This window comes from Budorcas taxicolor, chromosome 4 (genome assembly GCF_023091745.1).
Source record: "Budorcas taxicolor isolate Tak-1 chromosome 4, Takin1.1, whole genome shotgun sequence".
Classification (NCBI taxonomy): domain Eukaryota; kingdom Metazoa; phylum Chordata; class Mammalia; order Artiodactyla; family Bovidae; genus Budorcas; species Budorcas taxicolor.
In genome coordinates, this window is record NC_068913.1 from 24,575,468 (window position 1) to 24,593,410 (window position 17,943).

Genomic DNA, 17,943 nt, shown 5'->3' on the forward strand with positions numbered 1-17,943 from the left:
GGAATACATCAAGGCTGTATATTTTCACCTTGCTTATTTAACTTATATGCAGAGTACATCATGCAAAATTCCAGGCTAGATTTAGCACAAGCTGGAATCAAGACTGTCAGGAGAAATATCAATGGAAACAGAAAAACAGATCATACTTTAAAGGGACATTTCACACTTAAAAGTCAATCTCTACTAGGGTTGTCCAGGAAATATTAATAACTCATATATGCAGATAACACCACCCTTACGGCAGAAAGTGAAGAGAAACTGAAGAACCTCTTGATGAAAGTGTAAGAGGAGATTGAAAAATCTGACTTAAACCTCAACATCCAAAAAAGAATATCATGGCATCTGGTCCCATCACTTCATGGCAAATAGATGGGAAAATCATGGAAACAGTAACAGACTTTATTTTCTTGGGCTCCAATATCACTGCAGATGGTGACTGCAGCCATGAAATTAAAAGATGCTTGCTCCTTGGAAGAAAAGCTATGACCAACCTAGACAGCATATTAAAGTGTAGACATTTCTATGCTGACAAATGTCCGTCTAGTAAAAGCTATGGTTTTTTCAGTAGTCATGTATGTATGTGAGAGTTGGACCATAAAGAAAGCTGAGCACCAAAGAATTGATGCTTTTGAACTGTGTGTTGGAGCGGACTCCTGAGAGTCCCTTGAACTGCAAGGACATCCCACCAGTCAATCCTAAAGGAAATCAGTCCTGAATATTCATTGGAAGGGCTGATGCTGAAGCTGAAGCTTCAATACTTTGGCCACCAGATGCGAAGAACTGATTCATTGGAAAAGACCCTGTGATACTGGGAAACATTGAAGGCAGGAGCAGAAAGGGACCACAAAGGATGAGATGGTTGGATGGCATCACCACCTCGAAGGACAAGAGCTTGAGCATGCTCCTGGTGTTGGGGATGGACAGGGAGGCTTGGCATGCCACAGTCCATGGGGTCACAAAGAGTTGGACATGACTGAGCAACTGAACTTACTGACTGAATATACCACACTCTAACTCTATGAGTCATTTTCCATATCAGTTTAAAAATTCTACTGTCAACATCACCAACAATAGTAAAACAACACATACAATAACAACAAAATAAAAATTCAAAGTCTTGAGACAATACAAAGAGTTCCCTGAGAACTGTGAACGACATGTAATGACACTGCAAGCCTGATGCCTAGAAGGAGCTTCTCTAAAGCAGGAGGCTTTAAACAAAATCAGAAAACTCTGATTTTCCTTTCCTTACTAAGTCTATGTTAAAGGGCCATAAATCTTGCTGATCATTATTGCCACATCAACTGGCACACAGTCAGTACCAGTTTGAAAAGAATTTTGCAGCTTAGCTAGCTCCCACTACCTACCCCTTGCCCTCTCCTAAAATTTATTTTCACTCCAGCAGGCAGCACCTCACAAAGTCAGTAATTGGTTACACAGCTTGTCCTCTCCAGTACAGCTTACTTAAGCAAGGGATTCATTGCAGGGTCAATTCCTGGGTCTGGAAGATCTGCTGGAGAAGGGATAGGCTACCCACTCCAGTGTTCTTGGGCTTCCGTTGTGGCTCAGCTGGTAAATAATCTGCTTGCAATGCTGGAGACCTGGGTTAGATCGCTGGGTTGGGAAGATCCCCTGAAGAAGGGAAAGGCTACCCGTTCCACTATCATGGCCTCAAGAATTCCACAGACTGTACAGTTCATGAGGTCACAAAGAGTTGGACACGACTGAGCGATTTTCACTTTCACTTATAAACAAACATCTCTATGAATCACCAGTAATGCTGCCAGGAGGGGAAACCAAAATTTAAGAGCAGCAGGTACAATCTGAACTGATGGGCAAAGTGACTTGGTGGGCAATTTGCTCATCTGGCTCCTATAGAATCAGTACTATGGCCACCACAATCTTAAGATCTTTGTGAGAAAGAAAGATGGAAGGTGTGCAATCAAAGGGAGTTCAGAAAGGAAACATTTTCCACAATTCACCATGAAGAAGAGAGGAATGAATGAGCAGATGAGACTCCAAGAAACTAACCAGCATAAACAAAGTATTTCAATCATCTCAACACCTGGAAAGAGTGAACTGAATTTTAATCAACTTGGGTTGGCACAAATATTTTAAAAGGAATTTGCATTTTCTTGGGAAAGGATGATTAATAATTGTTTTAATTCAATGGTAGATCAGTACTTATTTCCCTGTCAGATCTCATTTAAAGATTTCAAGTATTGAGAATTCTTCTATTTAACCATAAAACAGTTTCTCAGGAAAAGAAATATTTTTCATAATGTGAAGTAAGAATCCTAGTTATTTTTATAATTCTGAAGAGTGAGGATTAATTCTTAGAAGGGCTAAATTTTCCATGGATGGAGAATGACTGCTTAATCTTTGCCTCCTCTCTCATAAATGCAGGCCAAACATACAAGTGTTCCATATACTCTAGGGTGATAGCTTTGTGCATATCCTTAAGCTGATCAAATATGCACCTTACATTTCTATAGTAAATTATTTGAAATGTGTTAATATCTACAAATCACTCTGTAAGGTGAAAATATCAGAAAGGATTCTTTTCATTTATATACAGGTTAGAAAACAGATTTGCCAAGTTAACAATTGGTCTGAGGTCACAGATTTCTTTCTCTTTTCCATAAATAACTTATTATTACTATATTCTTATAGTCCAGAAAATCAAAAACTAAAGTCTATCTCTAAGAAATTCACTGATCTACATTGTCCATGTCAAAAGTCTTTCCCCTCAGGGGCTGTTGATTTGAAAAGACAGTAGGAAGAAGACAGTCTGGATTGGCATGAGGATTTTGTTTAAGACAAACAATTGGCATGATATTATTTTGCTCATTTTTTTTTCTTGCCATGGAATATAACTTCTTTTTATCACACACATCATGAGAAGACATATAATCAAAAAATAAAACGTGAATACAGTACAGTCAACAACACTGTACTACAAACTTCAGAGTTGCTAAGAAACTAGATCTTAGTTATTCTCAACACAAACAGAAATAATAATTACATGACATGATAGAGGTTTAGCTAACACTATGATGGTGATCACATTGCAAAAATATAAATGCATCAGATCAACAAAGTTGTACAGCTTAAACTTATACAATGTTATACGTTCAATTATAGTTCAGCTTTAAAAATGAAAGAGAGAAATGTCAATGCTGCATTGGTAAACAATGTCAGCTATAAATTGGCACTTGCCATCTACCTCTACGAGGATTAAATCATGTGCTCCTGCAGCTGCTGATTTTTAACACCCCCTGAAGAGAGTTCAGGATGGAGAGCAGCAATGAGACACTCTGTGCTCTGGAAGAACTGTCAGAACAGGTTTTCAGAGAGTTAGGTATTTGGGGGAGCCAATTTTATGAGCCCAATTTTTGTATCTCCTCACATCTAGAAAAGCATTAAAATCCTTCACAGTAATGACTGTTTCTCATGACTGGCAGAAAGCTTCAGGAGACTAGTAGAATCCTTCTGGAAAAATATGGGCTTGACTGCATGTACTCTCCCTTCACCAGAATCACATAAATACTGTCTTTCCCCCCACCTCTTCGGAGCAGTTTCTCAGTGCTATCTAGGTGCTGTCTCCTCAGCTCTAATATTCATTTTGCCCCCAATAAAACTTAACTTGCAACTTTCATGTTGTGTGTTTTTTTAAGTCGACACAATTTTCCCATGGACTTTCAGAAACTACTGTCTTCTGATTCATAAGTAGGTGTCAGCATACTGCAAGGATTGGTCAAGAGGGTTTAGATGAAGAGTGTTCGGCCACGTGACAGGGTCACTCTGGGATGGGCTTGCTCGTCTGAAGATGGAAGAGTAAGGGAATCTGAAGACAGCATTATTCCCAAAGGATAACATACAGTGGGGAAAAAAGGAAAGTAAGAAGGGAATAAAGAATTCCCTTCTACCTATTTTCATCTCTTTTTCCCTTGGAATAATGGGATCATGATTTATATTTTAGAGAATGCTTTGTTCTATCACGTTCCCTTCTATTGCTATTAAAACAAAAATAAAATTTCCCTTCCTTTCTTAAAGCAATGCTTTGTTTCCCCTGCTTTTCTTTCTGATTGGAACTTCCAAAATAAATTGTGTTCAAGTGATTCACTTCCATGCATCATTGGGATATCTGCATGTCCATATGTCTCACCCCATAAACTGTCAGCATATATGTCTATCTACAAAGACACACGCATACAAACTCTGTCACAGCATATACATGATTAAGGCATTTTATTTGAGTACTCACTTAATACACTCTTCTATAAAGTCTACCAAAGGTATTTAAAGTGTCAGATTTATAAAAATTTTAATTCGATTTTTAAGCCTAAATTAGCACATTTACTGCATTTTTTGTTTGCTATTTTCGATAACTTGACAATTTCTTAGATTGCAATGGAAGTTAAATTTCAATATCTACCATAAACAGCATATTCATTCCCTTCTTCAAGAATCAAAATACCTATCATAATCCCTTGTTAATCCCTAACTTTTGTATGAATATTGGATGAAATGCTTATAAATGTAACATATATAAAATATTCAGAAGCTAAATAGCACAAATAAAAAAATGAAAAAAAAAGAAATCTAAAAATAGTCTATCGTAACAAAAAGAGATGAAGACCTATATAATCCCTTCAGAAGAAACAGGTTTCATTAATAAAAAAAGGACAGAAAAATATATAAAGAAGAATTATAAAAATAACACCTAGCTACAAAAATGTACAATACCTCATATTCAACCTTTGACTCAAAATAGCATCATTAATATATCAGCATGTTTTGGTTGTATACATATAAAAGGAGACACACAGATTATTTCATTTCACAGCTCTGAGAGTTCTTCAGATCCTATACATGTTTAAAATTGCTGTTTATGTTTGATACAATTACTGTCTTTAAAAAATCAAATAGCATCTTTTATATTTTTTCTTCTCTACATTTATTTATTTATTTTAAATATAAATTTATTTATTTTAATTGGAGGTTAATTACTTTACAATATTGTATTGGTTTTCCCATACATCAACATGAATCTGCCACAGGTATACACGTGTTCCCCATCCTGAACCCCTCTCCCTCTCCCTTCCCCGTACCATCCCTCTGGGTTATCCCAGTGCACCAGCCCCAAGCAACCAGTATGGCAATTCATTTCATCATATATGATATTATACATGTTTCAATGCCATTCTCCCAAATCATCCCACCCTTGCCCTCTCCCACAGAGTACAAAAGACTGTTCTATACATCTGTATTTTTATACTGAATAAAAGATGCACTGACTCTCTGTTTCCCACTAAGCTCACTGAATATGATATCCTGTACTACAGTTTTAGCAATCTGGGCTGGATGATGCTAAGAAAAGACTACAATATAAGAACTCCAGGAAGAAAGTGTTTATCATCAAGTATAGGCTTGGCAAAATCATCAGTGATTGATATATTATTTTATTATTGTCCAGTTACTTACCATATAGATTTATGATGAGTTGACTTGCATGTGACCATGGGTAGCTTATTTCACAGTACCAACATGTTTAAATATGAGGTGCTATGTCTTAGACCTATTTTCTATTGAAGTTACATTTTTGTGCACATGAATTTCCTTTTAATTTTGAAAAGTCATTTAGTCACAAATTCTATGCAACTTTCTTGCAGTTTAAAAACAGAAAGTTCTTTGATATTGGTTGACTTTCTACTTACTATTTTTCTAAAAAGATACTCTTAAAATGTGAATGACATTTTTTTAGTAAGAAAATAGTATGATATAATATTTGGAGGAAGTAAATATTCTCAAGCATCAGTAGTGAAGAAGACTATATGCTAAGGGCTTTAACTATCAGAAGAGATATAGGTTATATCACTGTACATAAGAAGATTCTTAAATACTTTTGCTATTCAATGTTAAAAATGTTTGTTTCATTCATAGAAATTGAGTTCATTTCAAATAGCAGCTGATTCCTTCATTAAATCAGAACCAAATTACTAATTTCAGTATTAATGGTTAGCTTTGACATGTTTAAAAAGGGCAGAAGATACTTAATAGACTTGTCTTCCACCTTGAAACAAACTGTTCAGGGAAATGGAATTGTTCAAAGATACATTTTCTTTCTGTCAATCTGTGAGATATAATTATTCTCTTAATGAACCTCTCAATGAGTGGCAATCTTTCAGAACTTGAACAGGTAAAATATAATGATAATGGGAACAGCTTTATAAATATAAGGATAAAGTGAGGTGGTTATTTTATACCATATTATGGGACAATTAGAGTAACAGTGCAGCATTTGAACTTTCTCAAAAAAGCCGCTTGGGGGCTCATTTAAACTAGTTATGTTTATCCATAGAGGTTTTTAGTCTTTTTTCAAATGACTGTCACTTTACAACATTCAGGCCTCAATTTTTAATTTACTCTGATTAATAGCTGTACTGTACACCAGCCAATAGACAATGCCTTAAACAGACACCATCTGCTGCTGCTGCTAAGTTGCGTCAGTCGTGTCCGACTCTGTGCGACCCCATAGACGGCAGCCCACCGGGCTCCTCCGTCCCTGGGATTATCCAGGCAAGAACACTGGAGTGGGTTGCCATTTCCTTCTCCAATGCATAAGTGAAAAGTGAAAGTGAAGTTGCTCAGTCCTGTCCGACTCTTAGCGACGCCATGGACTGCAGCCTACCAGGCTCTTCCATCCATGGGATTTTCCAGGCAAGAGTACTGGAGTGGGGTGCCATTGCCTGCAGCCAAGTTATAAATCTATAATTTATCCAAGGAAGAACAATATGACTGTTAACCAGGAGAATAATTATTCAGTATGGAAGGAATCGTGATCTATATAAATCTCTATCAATTTCCACAAAAACAGAGTTGGCTGGATACTGTCCAAGAAGCTACCATTTCTATGTTAACTAGCTCTATACTGTATTTGTAAAAACTAAAATTCACGGCAGTGGAGCTCTAGTGGTTAGTCGTTTTGGTTAAAGGTACATACAGGTCAAAGATAATTACTTATGGTGAGATTTGATTCTTCCAAGGAACAAGTCTCTTTGCTCTCTGCTATACCCTACCCTGACCCTGGAACACTTTGGTAGTTCAGACAACTGTGTGTAAGGAATACCAGGAGCCAGACTGTGGCATTTTCATTATATCCACTAAAGTAATCAGAAATAAAACACTTATAAATAAAGAGGGGTAAAATAAAAAGTTCAGTGTCTCTTTCATGACATGAAATCATGAGACATACTATCACTCCAAAAGATGGTATAATTAAAGCTTCATTCTCAATAAGATTATATGTTTTCTTGGTTATTTTCTCTCGATGGAAAAGAAAATATGGTGTTTAATACAAATAGAAAAAAAAATAGAAACTTGACTTATATTTAACAGTTTATGTAGCTGATTTCATGTCTTTTTGATAGTTCTTTTGTCTTTACTGTTTAAAAATATTCCCCTATTATCAGGACATATGAAATCATTTTTACATGTACTGGTAATAGGAAAGCTATTTTAACTTCCCTGTTAGCTGAGTGTCAAACCATCACCCTCAAATGACAAAGTTATTTGTATATATTTGCTTTATATTTAGGACATTTCTATGAATGGCCTCATATTGGGAAACTTTTTGTGACTACTATTTGAAAGCATGCTCTACCAGTGTCAAGGAGGCGAGACTTACATAATCAGCCAATATTTATTTAACTTGGAAATATGCCTTGTATTTCTACCATGCACAGGTTAAATAGATTAAAATTTATACTGCAGTTTTAGCCTGGGTAAATAATCTGCCATTATTTAAAAAAGACTCATGACTGCATGTTATTCACAGAAACAAGTAAGATAGTTGTCTTATCCCTAATATTAGACATCAGCATTGTGGAGAAAATGACCTGTTAAAGCATTTATATTTTCCATCTTTCTCTGAATTTAAAATTAAACTCAGAGGTTGAATTTTAGTTAGAAAATAGTTAGAAACACAGAAATAATAGTTAGAAACACAGAAGAGTCTGGGAATAGCATTAGCAATTTGAAATGAAGAAGATACTTTGCCTTCGAAGACAGAGAAGGTAACAGCTGAACCTTCATTTAAAACTTCAAGTAAACAAATTCCTTTCCTTTTTCCCTTGCATCTATTAAATCAATTGCCAAATCACATATTTTTAAAAATCCAACCATTACTAAAACCTCATTTTTTTTTTCAAATTTCCCAGATTTAGTAGGTGAAAGCAAATGGCTCCTTGTTTTACAATTCCTATCTACCCGTTCTTTGGATTTTCTTCATTTTCCTAATTTCAATTTGTTTTCAGGAATAAACCTTTAATTTCAATGATATCATTAATATGTATAAGAAAACACCACATTTCTGTTTAAATGATAATTTATACCATGCTGCTGGTAAGTCGCTTCAGTCGTGTCCGACTCTGTGCAACCCCATAGATGGCAGCCCATCAGACTCCCCTGTCCCTGGGATTCTCCAGGCAAGAACACTGGAGTGGGTTGCCATTTCCTTCTCCAATGGAAGGTGAAAAGTGAAAGCGAAGTCGCTCAGTCGTGTCTGACTCTTCGCGACCCCATGGACTGCAGCTTACCAGGCTCCTCCATCCATGGGATTTTCCAGGCAAGAGTACTGGAGTGGGATGTCATTGCCTTGTCCAAAATAATTTTGTAGCCTTATTGATTTCACTATAAGAAATTCAAGAGTTGTACTGCATGTCAGATTTTATTTCTATAATTATATTGTATGTCAGATTTTGAAACTTTGACTGTTGAACATGGGGTATACGGGAATAATCCTAGTCACAAAATGGTATTTCATATAGCTCCATAGTGAATAAAATAATTTTCTAAAGATGGATATTTTAAGTTTTTATAGTGTCATGACAAGCAGGAATTTCATAAATACTTCTTCAATATATGCATGATTTTATAGGACAGCTAGGAAAGTTATGATCAACCTCGATAGCATATTAAAAAACAGAGACGTCACTTTGCCAACAAAGGTCCATCTAGTAAAGGCTATGGTTCTTCCAGTAGTCATGCATGAATGTGAGAGTTGGATTATAAAGAAAGCTGAGTGCTGAATTGATGCTTTTGAACTGTGGTGTTGGAGAAGACTCTTGAGAGTTCCTTGGACTGCAAGGAGATCCAACCAGTCCATCCTAAAGGAAATCAGTCCTGAATATTCATTGGAAGGACTGATGTTGAAGCTGAAACTCCAATATTTTGGCCACCCGATACGAAGAACTGACTGACTCATTTGAAAAGCCCCTGATGCTAGGAAAGATTGAAAGTGGGAGGAGAAGGGGACAGTAGGAGATGGCGGAGGACGAGATTGTTGGATGGCATCACCGACTCAGTGGACGGTCTGGTGTGCTGTAGTCCATGGGGTCACAAAGAGTCGGACACGACTGAGCAACTGAACCGAACTGAAAGGCCAAATACAAGAGCACATGATCTTATATTTTGAAAATATATTTTTATACATAAGAAATGTTTTGCATTTTATAACTTCTTTTTATAGTTGTTTATATATATATATATTTAATATATTCTCATAAGTTGTTTTCTGCTCTTGCTTCAGACCTGTTTGGCCCTTGTAAATAATGAGTATCCAATGGGAAAGATTTTGAGTTAGTTAGCCTGGTTTTTATGCATAATATTACTAGATTGTTAAACATTTTATTTATTTCTTTTTTTTTTTCCTGACACACTGACCACTTTATTTGTGAGCTCACTGAGTAGTGACAGAGTGCTTGAGAAAGAGTGACTAGTACAAATTTTAAATTCATGCTTTTTGTGAAAAATAAAAATAAAAAAAGGAGAGAGACCTATCACATTAAGATATACAGGTATATGATGTAATTTTCAAATGGCAAACAGAAATTTTGATATTTAGATGGCTTTATTAAGTACTTGCTATTATTTGCATTATCCATTGCTAGAAATTTTCAAAGGAGGTAGTTTAAAAACATACAATTAGAAGCTCAACTTGAGACATCTCTTTAAAGGTTACTAGACAGCAAATGTGTGGATTTATCTATTTTAAACTAATGAAATTGTCATGGTATTGGTATATGCATATATCTCTGTAAAATGCAACATCTCAAATGCCATGATCTTTTTTCAGCAATTTTTACATCGAGGTATAATAATGCAACATGAAATCCTTTTTTTGCTTCTAAATGTAATTGATTTAATCACTGAATTTAAATGCTTGGAAATTGTTCTGCTTTCTGGTGTTTGAATGCCAAATTCATCATCTACAGTTCTAAAATGAATGTTGCAGTTATATTTAGACAACTTAAAAAAAGAGGTGCCTTCTAAATTACCCTACATAACCCATAGAAATGTCTAGAAAAATTGTTAATGCATGACAAATGTCCATTTTTATCAACTTTCAGGCGTGGTTTAGTTGCTCAGTCGTGAACTACTCTTTGCAACGCTATGGACTGTAGCCTGCCAGGCTCTTCTATCCATGGGATTCTCCAGGCAAGAATACTGGAGTGAGTTGCCATTCCCTTCTCCAAAATTTCAGGTAACTGTAACTTTTACAAGGAGTAGGAAGTATTCAATTCTTATTATTTAAATATCCCTTGTACAGTTTTCTAGGCAATACAATAACAGCACACATAGGTTAATCCCAACTCTTCAAGAACTCACAGTCCCCATTTTAATGATAAAGACCTTGAAGCCTATAACCTTATTTTCAGAAACAAAATTCAACTTTAGCCAAGCTGTCACAGATATCAACTCATTTGTTTTCTTTGATCAGTTCAGCTTGGATTGATGTTTTTTTCCTTTCTACTTCTTCAGAATTTTCAAAATAACAGATAAAGTCATTTGATATAGAGAGTCCATGACAGTTAATCAGGTACACAGTTCTACCCTCTAGCTCCTAAAAAGAATGAGGGTTTTAGTCTCCCCCGTACAGAGTACAGACATCAAATAAGGTGGGGTAGGAGTATGTGCAGTGTAAGCTTATTTAGGTGGAACTTATACATAGTAAATTTCATACAAGATAATGAAGAATTTTTAAAAACTGTTTACACTAAGTATACAAAATCGGGGCTATGCAAATAAAACAAAGTGCTGGAATCTGTAATGTTAGCCTTCATGGAGTTTTCCACACTTTAGTCTTTCTGGTCCCACCATCCGTTTTTCCCATATCCATATACTTCCTCTATTATTTTTCAGTTTTGGCTCAGTGGTAAAGAATCCGCCTCTAATGCAGGAGCCGCAGAAGACATGGGTTCAATCCCTGGGCCGGGAAGATGCCCTGGAGGAAGTCATGGCAACCCACTCCAGTATTCTTGCCTGGAGAATCCCATGGACAGAGGAGCCTGGCAGGTTACAGTCCAGAGGGTCACAAAGAGTTGGATGTTACTGAAGCAACTTAGCACAGCACTATTTTAATTAAATGAACTTATTCCAAAAATGAAATTATTTAAAATTATAAATTAAGAAAAAAGTACCTCTTACCAAAAAGAAAACAGCAGCCACTGTACATTTAAAAACTATCACACTTTAAACTATTCATCTGGGTACAGCTCAGTTTTCCTTCAGTGGAGTATATACTACCCTGAGAAATTTGGCCCAAAGAAAAGAATTAGCATTGGTAAATGGGAATGAAAACATTGAAGATTTTATCGACAATATCATACGTTAATTAGCTTTTAAAATAAACTTTTCTATCTGTATCCATATGTGGGGTAGACAGTCACCTAGTTAATGAGGTTTCAAGCAGGAAGTCCAGCTGCTCCTGACAGTACCTCCCTTAGCTTTTGGCAAATGTTTGAAATTCTACGGCTTGAATGTAATTACTTTTGCTCACTGGTTTTCAAACTTTTTATAGCAGTCAACCTTTTTTTTTTTAATGAAGCAATATTTTTAAGACCAGTAAATTAAAGAGAAAATTAGAATTTTATGTCTGCAAATATATTTTAGAGGTTCAAATTGCTAACACCTGTGATATAGTCACTCTATGGGAATAATGGAGTTATGAGGAGAGCAGCTGCAGTGTTATAGGCAGCCTATTTTTCATTGATTTCTGGAGTTTTTTTTGTTGTTGTATGATATTGGGACTATCCTGATCAAGACAGATATGTAACTGTAAATGACATGAACTTTGTACCTCTCACTTGACAGTCTTGCACCATTCTGCATTCCTTACTGGAAAATGGTATAGTTAGACTTGTATCGTCAAAGCTTAAAACCATTAGAATACGTGAAAACTGCTCACATTACTTGAGAGGTCCTTGCTGTTAAAAAATACTTTTTACAAGTATCCTTTTAGTAGTTTTTCAACTTTGTCAATAAAATTTACTTGCTGCATGCTTCAGATGTTAACTCAAAGTTTCAATTAGTCAAATTTGTCTTATTTCTGCATATTATCTGAAACTATTTCAGTTTCATCACTGTCTCTATAGCAGAAGTTGTGAGCATGTTTGGGAGCATGTTTCGGAGAAGGCAATGGCACCCCACTCCAGTACTCTTGCCTGGAAAATCCCATGGACAGAGGAGCCTAGTGGGCTGCAGTCCATGGGGTCGCTAAGAGTTGGACACAACTGAGCAACTTCACTTTCACTCTTCACTTTCCTGCATTGGAGAAGGAAATGGCAACCCACTCCAGTGTTCTTGCCTGGAGAATCCCAGGGACGGGGGAGCCTGGTGGGCTGCCGTCTATGGGGTCGCACAGAGTCGGACACGACTGAAGTGACTTAGCAACAGCAGCAGTAGTGAGCATGTTTGTATCATAAATCTCTGTTAAAACTCCATTCGATATACAAAATAGTACAAACTTATTATTTGGCAGAGGCCATTCACTAATGCAATTTCTTATAATGCAAAAACTTTTCTAAGAAGTGACTTCCATTTTCATTAAAAGTATTAATTAGCATTATTATCACCACCTTGTTTTCATTTCCTTTGATTGTTAAGCTCTGTTTATTGTTTGTGCCAAGCAAAAGTACCTGAGCTTGCTGGCCTTTTAGTTGTGATTCACATACACTGTGGTGGTAATGTACCCATTTGTACAATTTTCCTCATTACATATACAATGATATATATTAAAATGACCATTGCACAGCTAGAACTTTCCAATTAATGTCACATTTATCTATTTACTCATTTAGATATATGTTTACAAACATGTGTGTGGAAAGAAATAACTATCATGTTCTCCATCTATCTACAGATCAATCCAGCCAGTGGGAAGAAGAGGAGGTGGAACAGGAGGAGGAAAGGAAGCTGTTTTGTCCAGTAACACAATTTGATGATTTAAGAATCATCAATATGACAAATTGTTTCTATAGAATGCACTTTATAGGGTTTTGTTATAGGTTTTCTGTTGTTTCAAAACATGACAGAAATGAATTATAAACAAGAACTGCAGTTATAGCTCAATGGAACACAGTGTGAAAAATAATGGTTTAGCTGAAGGCCTTTGCTTCTTTTAAAATGCAAATACCTCTACATTCATGAGCAATCAGTCATTTATATACTAATGTGAAGGAATTTATTAGATATCTTTCTGATGCTTGGATTTAATGCAGAAGAAGTAGAGAAAAATATTTATTTAGCAACTGAAAGAAATGGGAAAGACTATTATGGCTAAGGGCACTGAACGTCAAATTTGATGATCTCACAATTTTGCTTAAAGACCATGCTGTCAATATATGATACACACATTTATATTTCCTAAAGAAGTAAAAGAAAGCAAACAACAACAAAAACAAAACAAAAAGACAAACGCACAAAGAAAATGTCTGAATTAGATAAATGTACAAAAAAGTTTCAGAATTGCATCCAACTGTTCTAGAATATTTTACTAGAACAATAATGTAATTAAATTAATTACTTATAATTTTGATCAACTCAAATTAAATCAACCATAAAGTTTCCTAGTGAATTTATTGAGTGATGATACTCTGATCTGATACTCTGAGTGTCTTCAAAGATTGCAAGCATATAAATTGTACAGGAGTTACAGATCATGTAGGGCAAAGTATAAATGAGTATGTCATGCTCCAAACCTCACCTTGTACCTTATATCTATGACATTAAAAAAATTAAAACAAACTTGCAAACTTTTTCTTAAGTCTTCCCACTAAAGAATAAAAATTATTCATTTCAAGAATCAAGTTAGATATGCTTCCCCCCTCTCCCAACCACCAAAACTTCCTAAAGTTTACGGCAACAAGCTTATACTTTAATACAGCAAAAATTTAGTTTAAACTTTAAATCTTTTTACAGAGCCATATCAGAAAGTTGCTAGTTAATATTTAAAGAAGTGCATCTTAAAAAGAAGAAATTTAAATTATTAACCTATATAATTTATTTAATTCTATCTTTCTAAGAGTGAAATTATTAATTTGAACCTAGGTTAAATAAGAAAACTTGTTGGACTAGAATTATATTCTCTGTATTTCATTCTACAGACAATACCTGTCCTTTTATGTAAATTTGAAAATACAGTTAGATTTGAAATACTGATTGACCTTTAATACTATTATTTTGGCATCAAGAAATTGAAAGCAAGATCAAATGATAGAAACAATTACCATTTCAAAGAGGGATACATGCAGATATTTTAAGCAGTAAGTTTCTTTCATTTCTGATAATTAAGTATAACATTTAAGAATTGATAGAATAAATGTGAAATCAAAACTTAGAAACATTTTGAGATATTCTTAACTATTCTGTTGTGAAACATATCAAAATGAAAAAAATCTTGATAAAATTAATAAAAGGAAAGACTGGTTAATATAGAAATCTTTTAAAAAATATTCAGCTGATAAGGTAATTTTAAGCATTAACCTGCTCCAGTATTCTTACATGGAAAATTCCACAGACAGAGGAGCCTGGTGGGCTACAGTCCATGGAGTCATGAACAGCTGGACACGACTGAGTGACCGAGCAAGCACACTGATCTTGAAGTAAAACCTAATCCAAACTTACAAGCACAGTTGGTACAGAGAGGAGAAGAACAGTTTAGCCAAATCCATTATAAAGCATGTTTTTGTACTAATACAACTTTTGAAAACTCTGATCTCTGATGTTTTTCCTCCTCTTTGTACTCCCTGGTGGCTCAGATGGTAAAGTGTCTGCCTACAATGTGGAAGACCTGGGTTCAATCCCTGGGTCAGGAAGATCTCCTGGAGAAGGAAACGGCAATCCACTCCAGTATTCTTGCCTGGAAAATCCCATTGATGGAGGAGCCTGGTAGGCTACAGTTCACGGGGTTGCAAAGAGTTGGACACAACTGAGCGACTTCACTCATTTGTACTGAGAAAAATGTATCCTTAAGTCACAAACTCTGTAGGTTCTCACTTCTTTCTTTCCCAAGATTATGGAAACTCGAAACCAATAGTTTCATAGTACAAAGCAAGAAGATAGGATGGGAAGAGAGACCTTTTTCTAGAGTTATAGGCACTGACAGTCTATACTTCTGGCTGATCTGTCTGTTCTTCACTCCAAACGTGTATTCCTCAGCATACCAAGGGGGATGAATAAGGTTGTGTGTGCTAAGTCACTTTAGTTGTGTCTGACTCTTTGTAACCGGATGGAGTGTAGCCCACCAGGTTCCTCTACCCATGGATTTTCCAGGCAAGAATACTGGAGTCAGTTGCCATTCCTACTCCAGAGGATTTTCCTGACCCAGGGATCAATCCGTGACTCTTATGTCCCCTGCATTGGTAGGCAGGTTCATTACCACTAGCACCACCAGGATGCTAGATCCATAGTGAGTTTACAGACACTTATCCTGGTGGAGCACAGCCATGAATTTTACAAACTTTAACATCTCATTGGGTAAACATAGTCGGCAGCTGAGCATTGAGAAACAATTCAGATACACACCTGAAATATCTACATGCAAAGGACATGCCAAGTGTTAACATATAGTGATAAAACAGAAAAAAATAAATGTAGAAATTATTACATACATATTGTACACACACACACACACACACATATATATATAACTTCTTTTTTAACTCGGTGGACTATATTATTATATGTTCTCATTGTTTCCCTAGGGATAGAAGCAGAGATTTTTAGGTTTGGTCTTAATATGTTTCTTGAACTAATTTTTTAACTTAGAAATTTTTTAGGAATCTTTTTAGAAATCTACATTATTAGTGTCAACAACTCCTAGAAATAAATAGTTATACCTAATTCCCCTCATTTTAAAATTCATATAGCACAAATTGATTCATTTTTTCTATGTATCTCTCCCAAAACCATTTTTCTCCATGTTTTCATGCAGTTATATTAATTCTGAATTTAAAGCTTCTTAATTAATTCGGTACACACTTTCATGCATTAAATTCCACAACTCTACAAGATTTGTCTTTTTAGGATCACCAATACATTTAATGGGCATAAAAACTGTCTGTTATTGGCAGGTTGTAATAAAGACTTTCAAGAGGATACTTAATTGGCTCATCTGTCAATTTTTTTCCACCTTCGTGGTCACCACATTCCACATTACATTAGTCTCTACTGAAACTTGAATCAGATACCTGAAGACACCAAAACATGAAGCTATTTCCCACCAGCATCAAGCTGATCAACTGCCGGGAGATAGCACGGGGAGTCCCGCCCGTGGCAAAGGTCATGAGGTTAAGGGGTCAGACAGGCAAAGGCGACTCCGGCCTTAAGGGAGCCTCGCTGGATTTTCTCAAGCATCCACCCCCAAAACCAGAGTCTGCCTGCCATACTGCATTATGCTTTTGTCTTATGCTTCTGACATTAACAGGGGCTGTCCCCCCACCACCTTTTTCTGGAAAAAGTTAACTTAGAGCTTTTAGATAATAAGTCTCCTGGGCATAATAAAAGTGTTTTAATCAAAAAACCCCTCTGATGGCTTTCTAGCCTGCCTACAGGACTCTTAAACAGCTGCGCATGTGATTGTTTGCGGCCTTCCAACCGGGAGAGGCACAGGAAGCTCAAAACATCCTAGGAATGTAGGGGCTTCCAAGGAGTCAAAATCATTAGAATAGGACTAATTAAGGATTTCATTTGTTGAGCCAATACTTGCTGTCAAATTTTCATATCTTTTATTTGTTGATATAGTTGGTATATATTAAAAAAAAAAAAGTAGCAACATAGATCTTTGAGTTAAGTACCTTCTTTGTTATAACCCACTGCACCATTGTTCTATAGGGCTGTAACTTTAGTGCTTTGAGGGTGATGCAGATTAAAGAAAAACACTTCAGGGGAAATGGGATTAACATTCATTAAGGAAGAGAGCCATAAAGTGTTAACAGGCCTCTTGGCCAGAAGATAATGTAAATCACCTGAGACCTTTTGTATACAAAAAGCTATACAGAAAGGGTCAGGACTGCTGCCCCTGCATGACTCTGTATCTTCCATTATGTAAAACTTAGGGTATATAAACACCTTTTAAAAATAAAGTTATGGGGTTTTTGCACAAGCTTGGCCTCCCTCATGTCGACAGGACACTCTCTCTTTCTCCCTATCCCTCCCTCTCCTTTTCAGGCTGATCCCTTGGACTGCGGAGGCTCTCCGTGTCTACTTATTTGCCCGGGCTGCTAAGACCCACACGAGAGGGAGCCCAAGGTGGGGCACCCTCCGCTATTCAAGTGGGCGCCTATGGCCTAACGTAGATGGTGCAAGTTTCTTGTCTTAAGACTTTATAAGCTTTCTGTGTAAACCAAGGAATATCAGTCTCTTTTCTCCACTAATTTTCCTACTACACTATTCTTTCCTAATCTCTCTTTTCTAATTAAATAGTCCTCTCCTAGGTGCCAAATCTGTCCCCGCTTCGAATTCCCTGGATCCACCGGGGCTGGACCCCTACAATCAACCATGCTCACACTTTATTTCTTTATTAAAAAAACAAATTTTTATTTACTTTATTTGTCCCGTAAGTTTGTAATCACTTCCCATTTTGTCTTTGCTACACACGGC

The 17,943-nt window shown here is 36.1% G+C and overlaps 1 protein-coding gene across 1 annotated transcript in view; it reads right to left on the minus strand.

Moving 5' to 3' along the window:
* The window catches only part of DGKB (diacylglycerol kinase beta), a 796,797-nt gene that overhangs the window by 187,205 nt on the left and 591,649 nt on the right, over positions 1 to 17,943 (minus strand). The gene's annotated exons all lie outside the window — the stretch shown is intronic.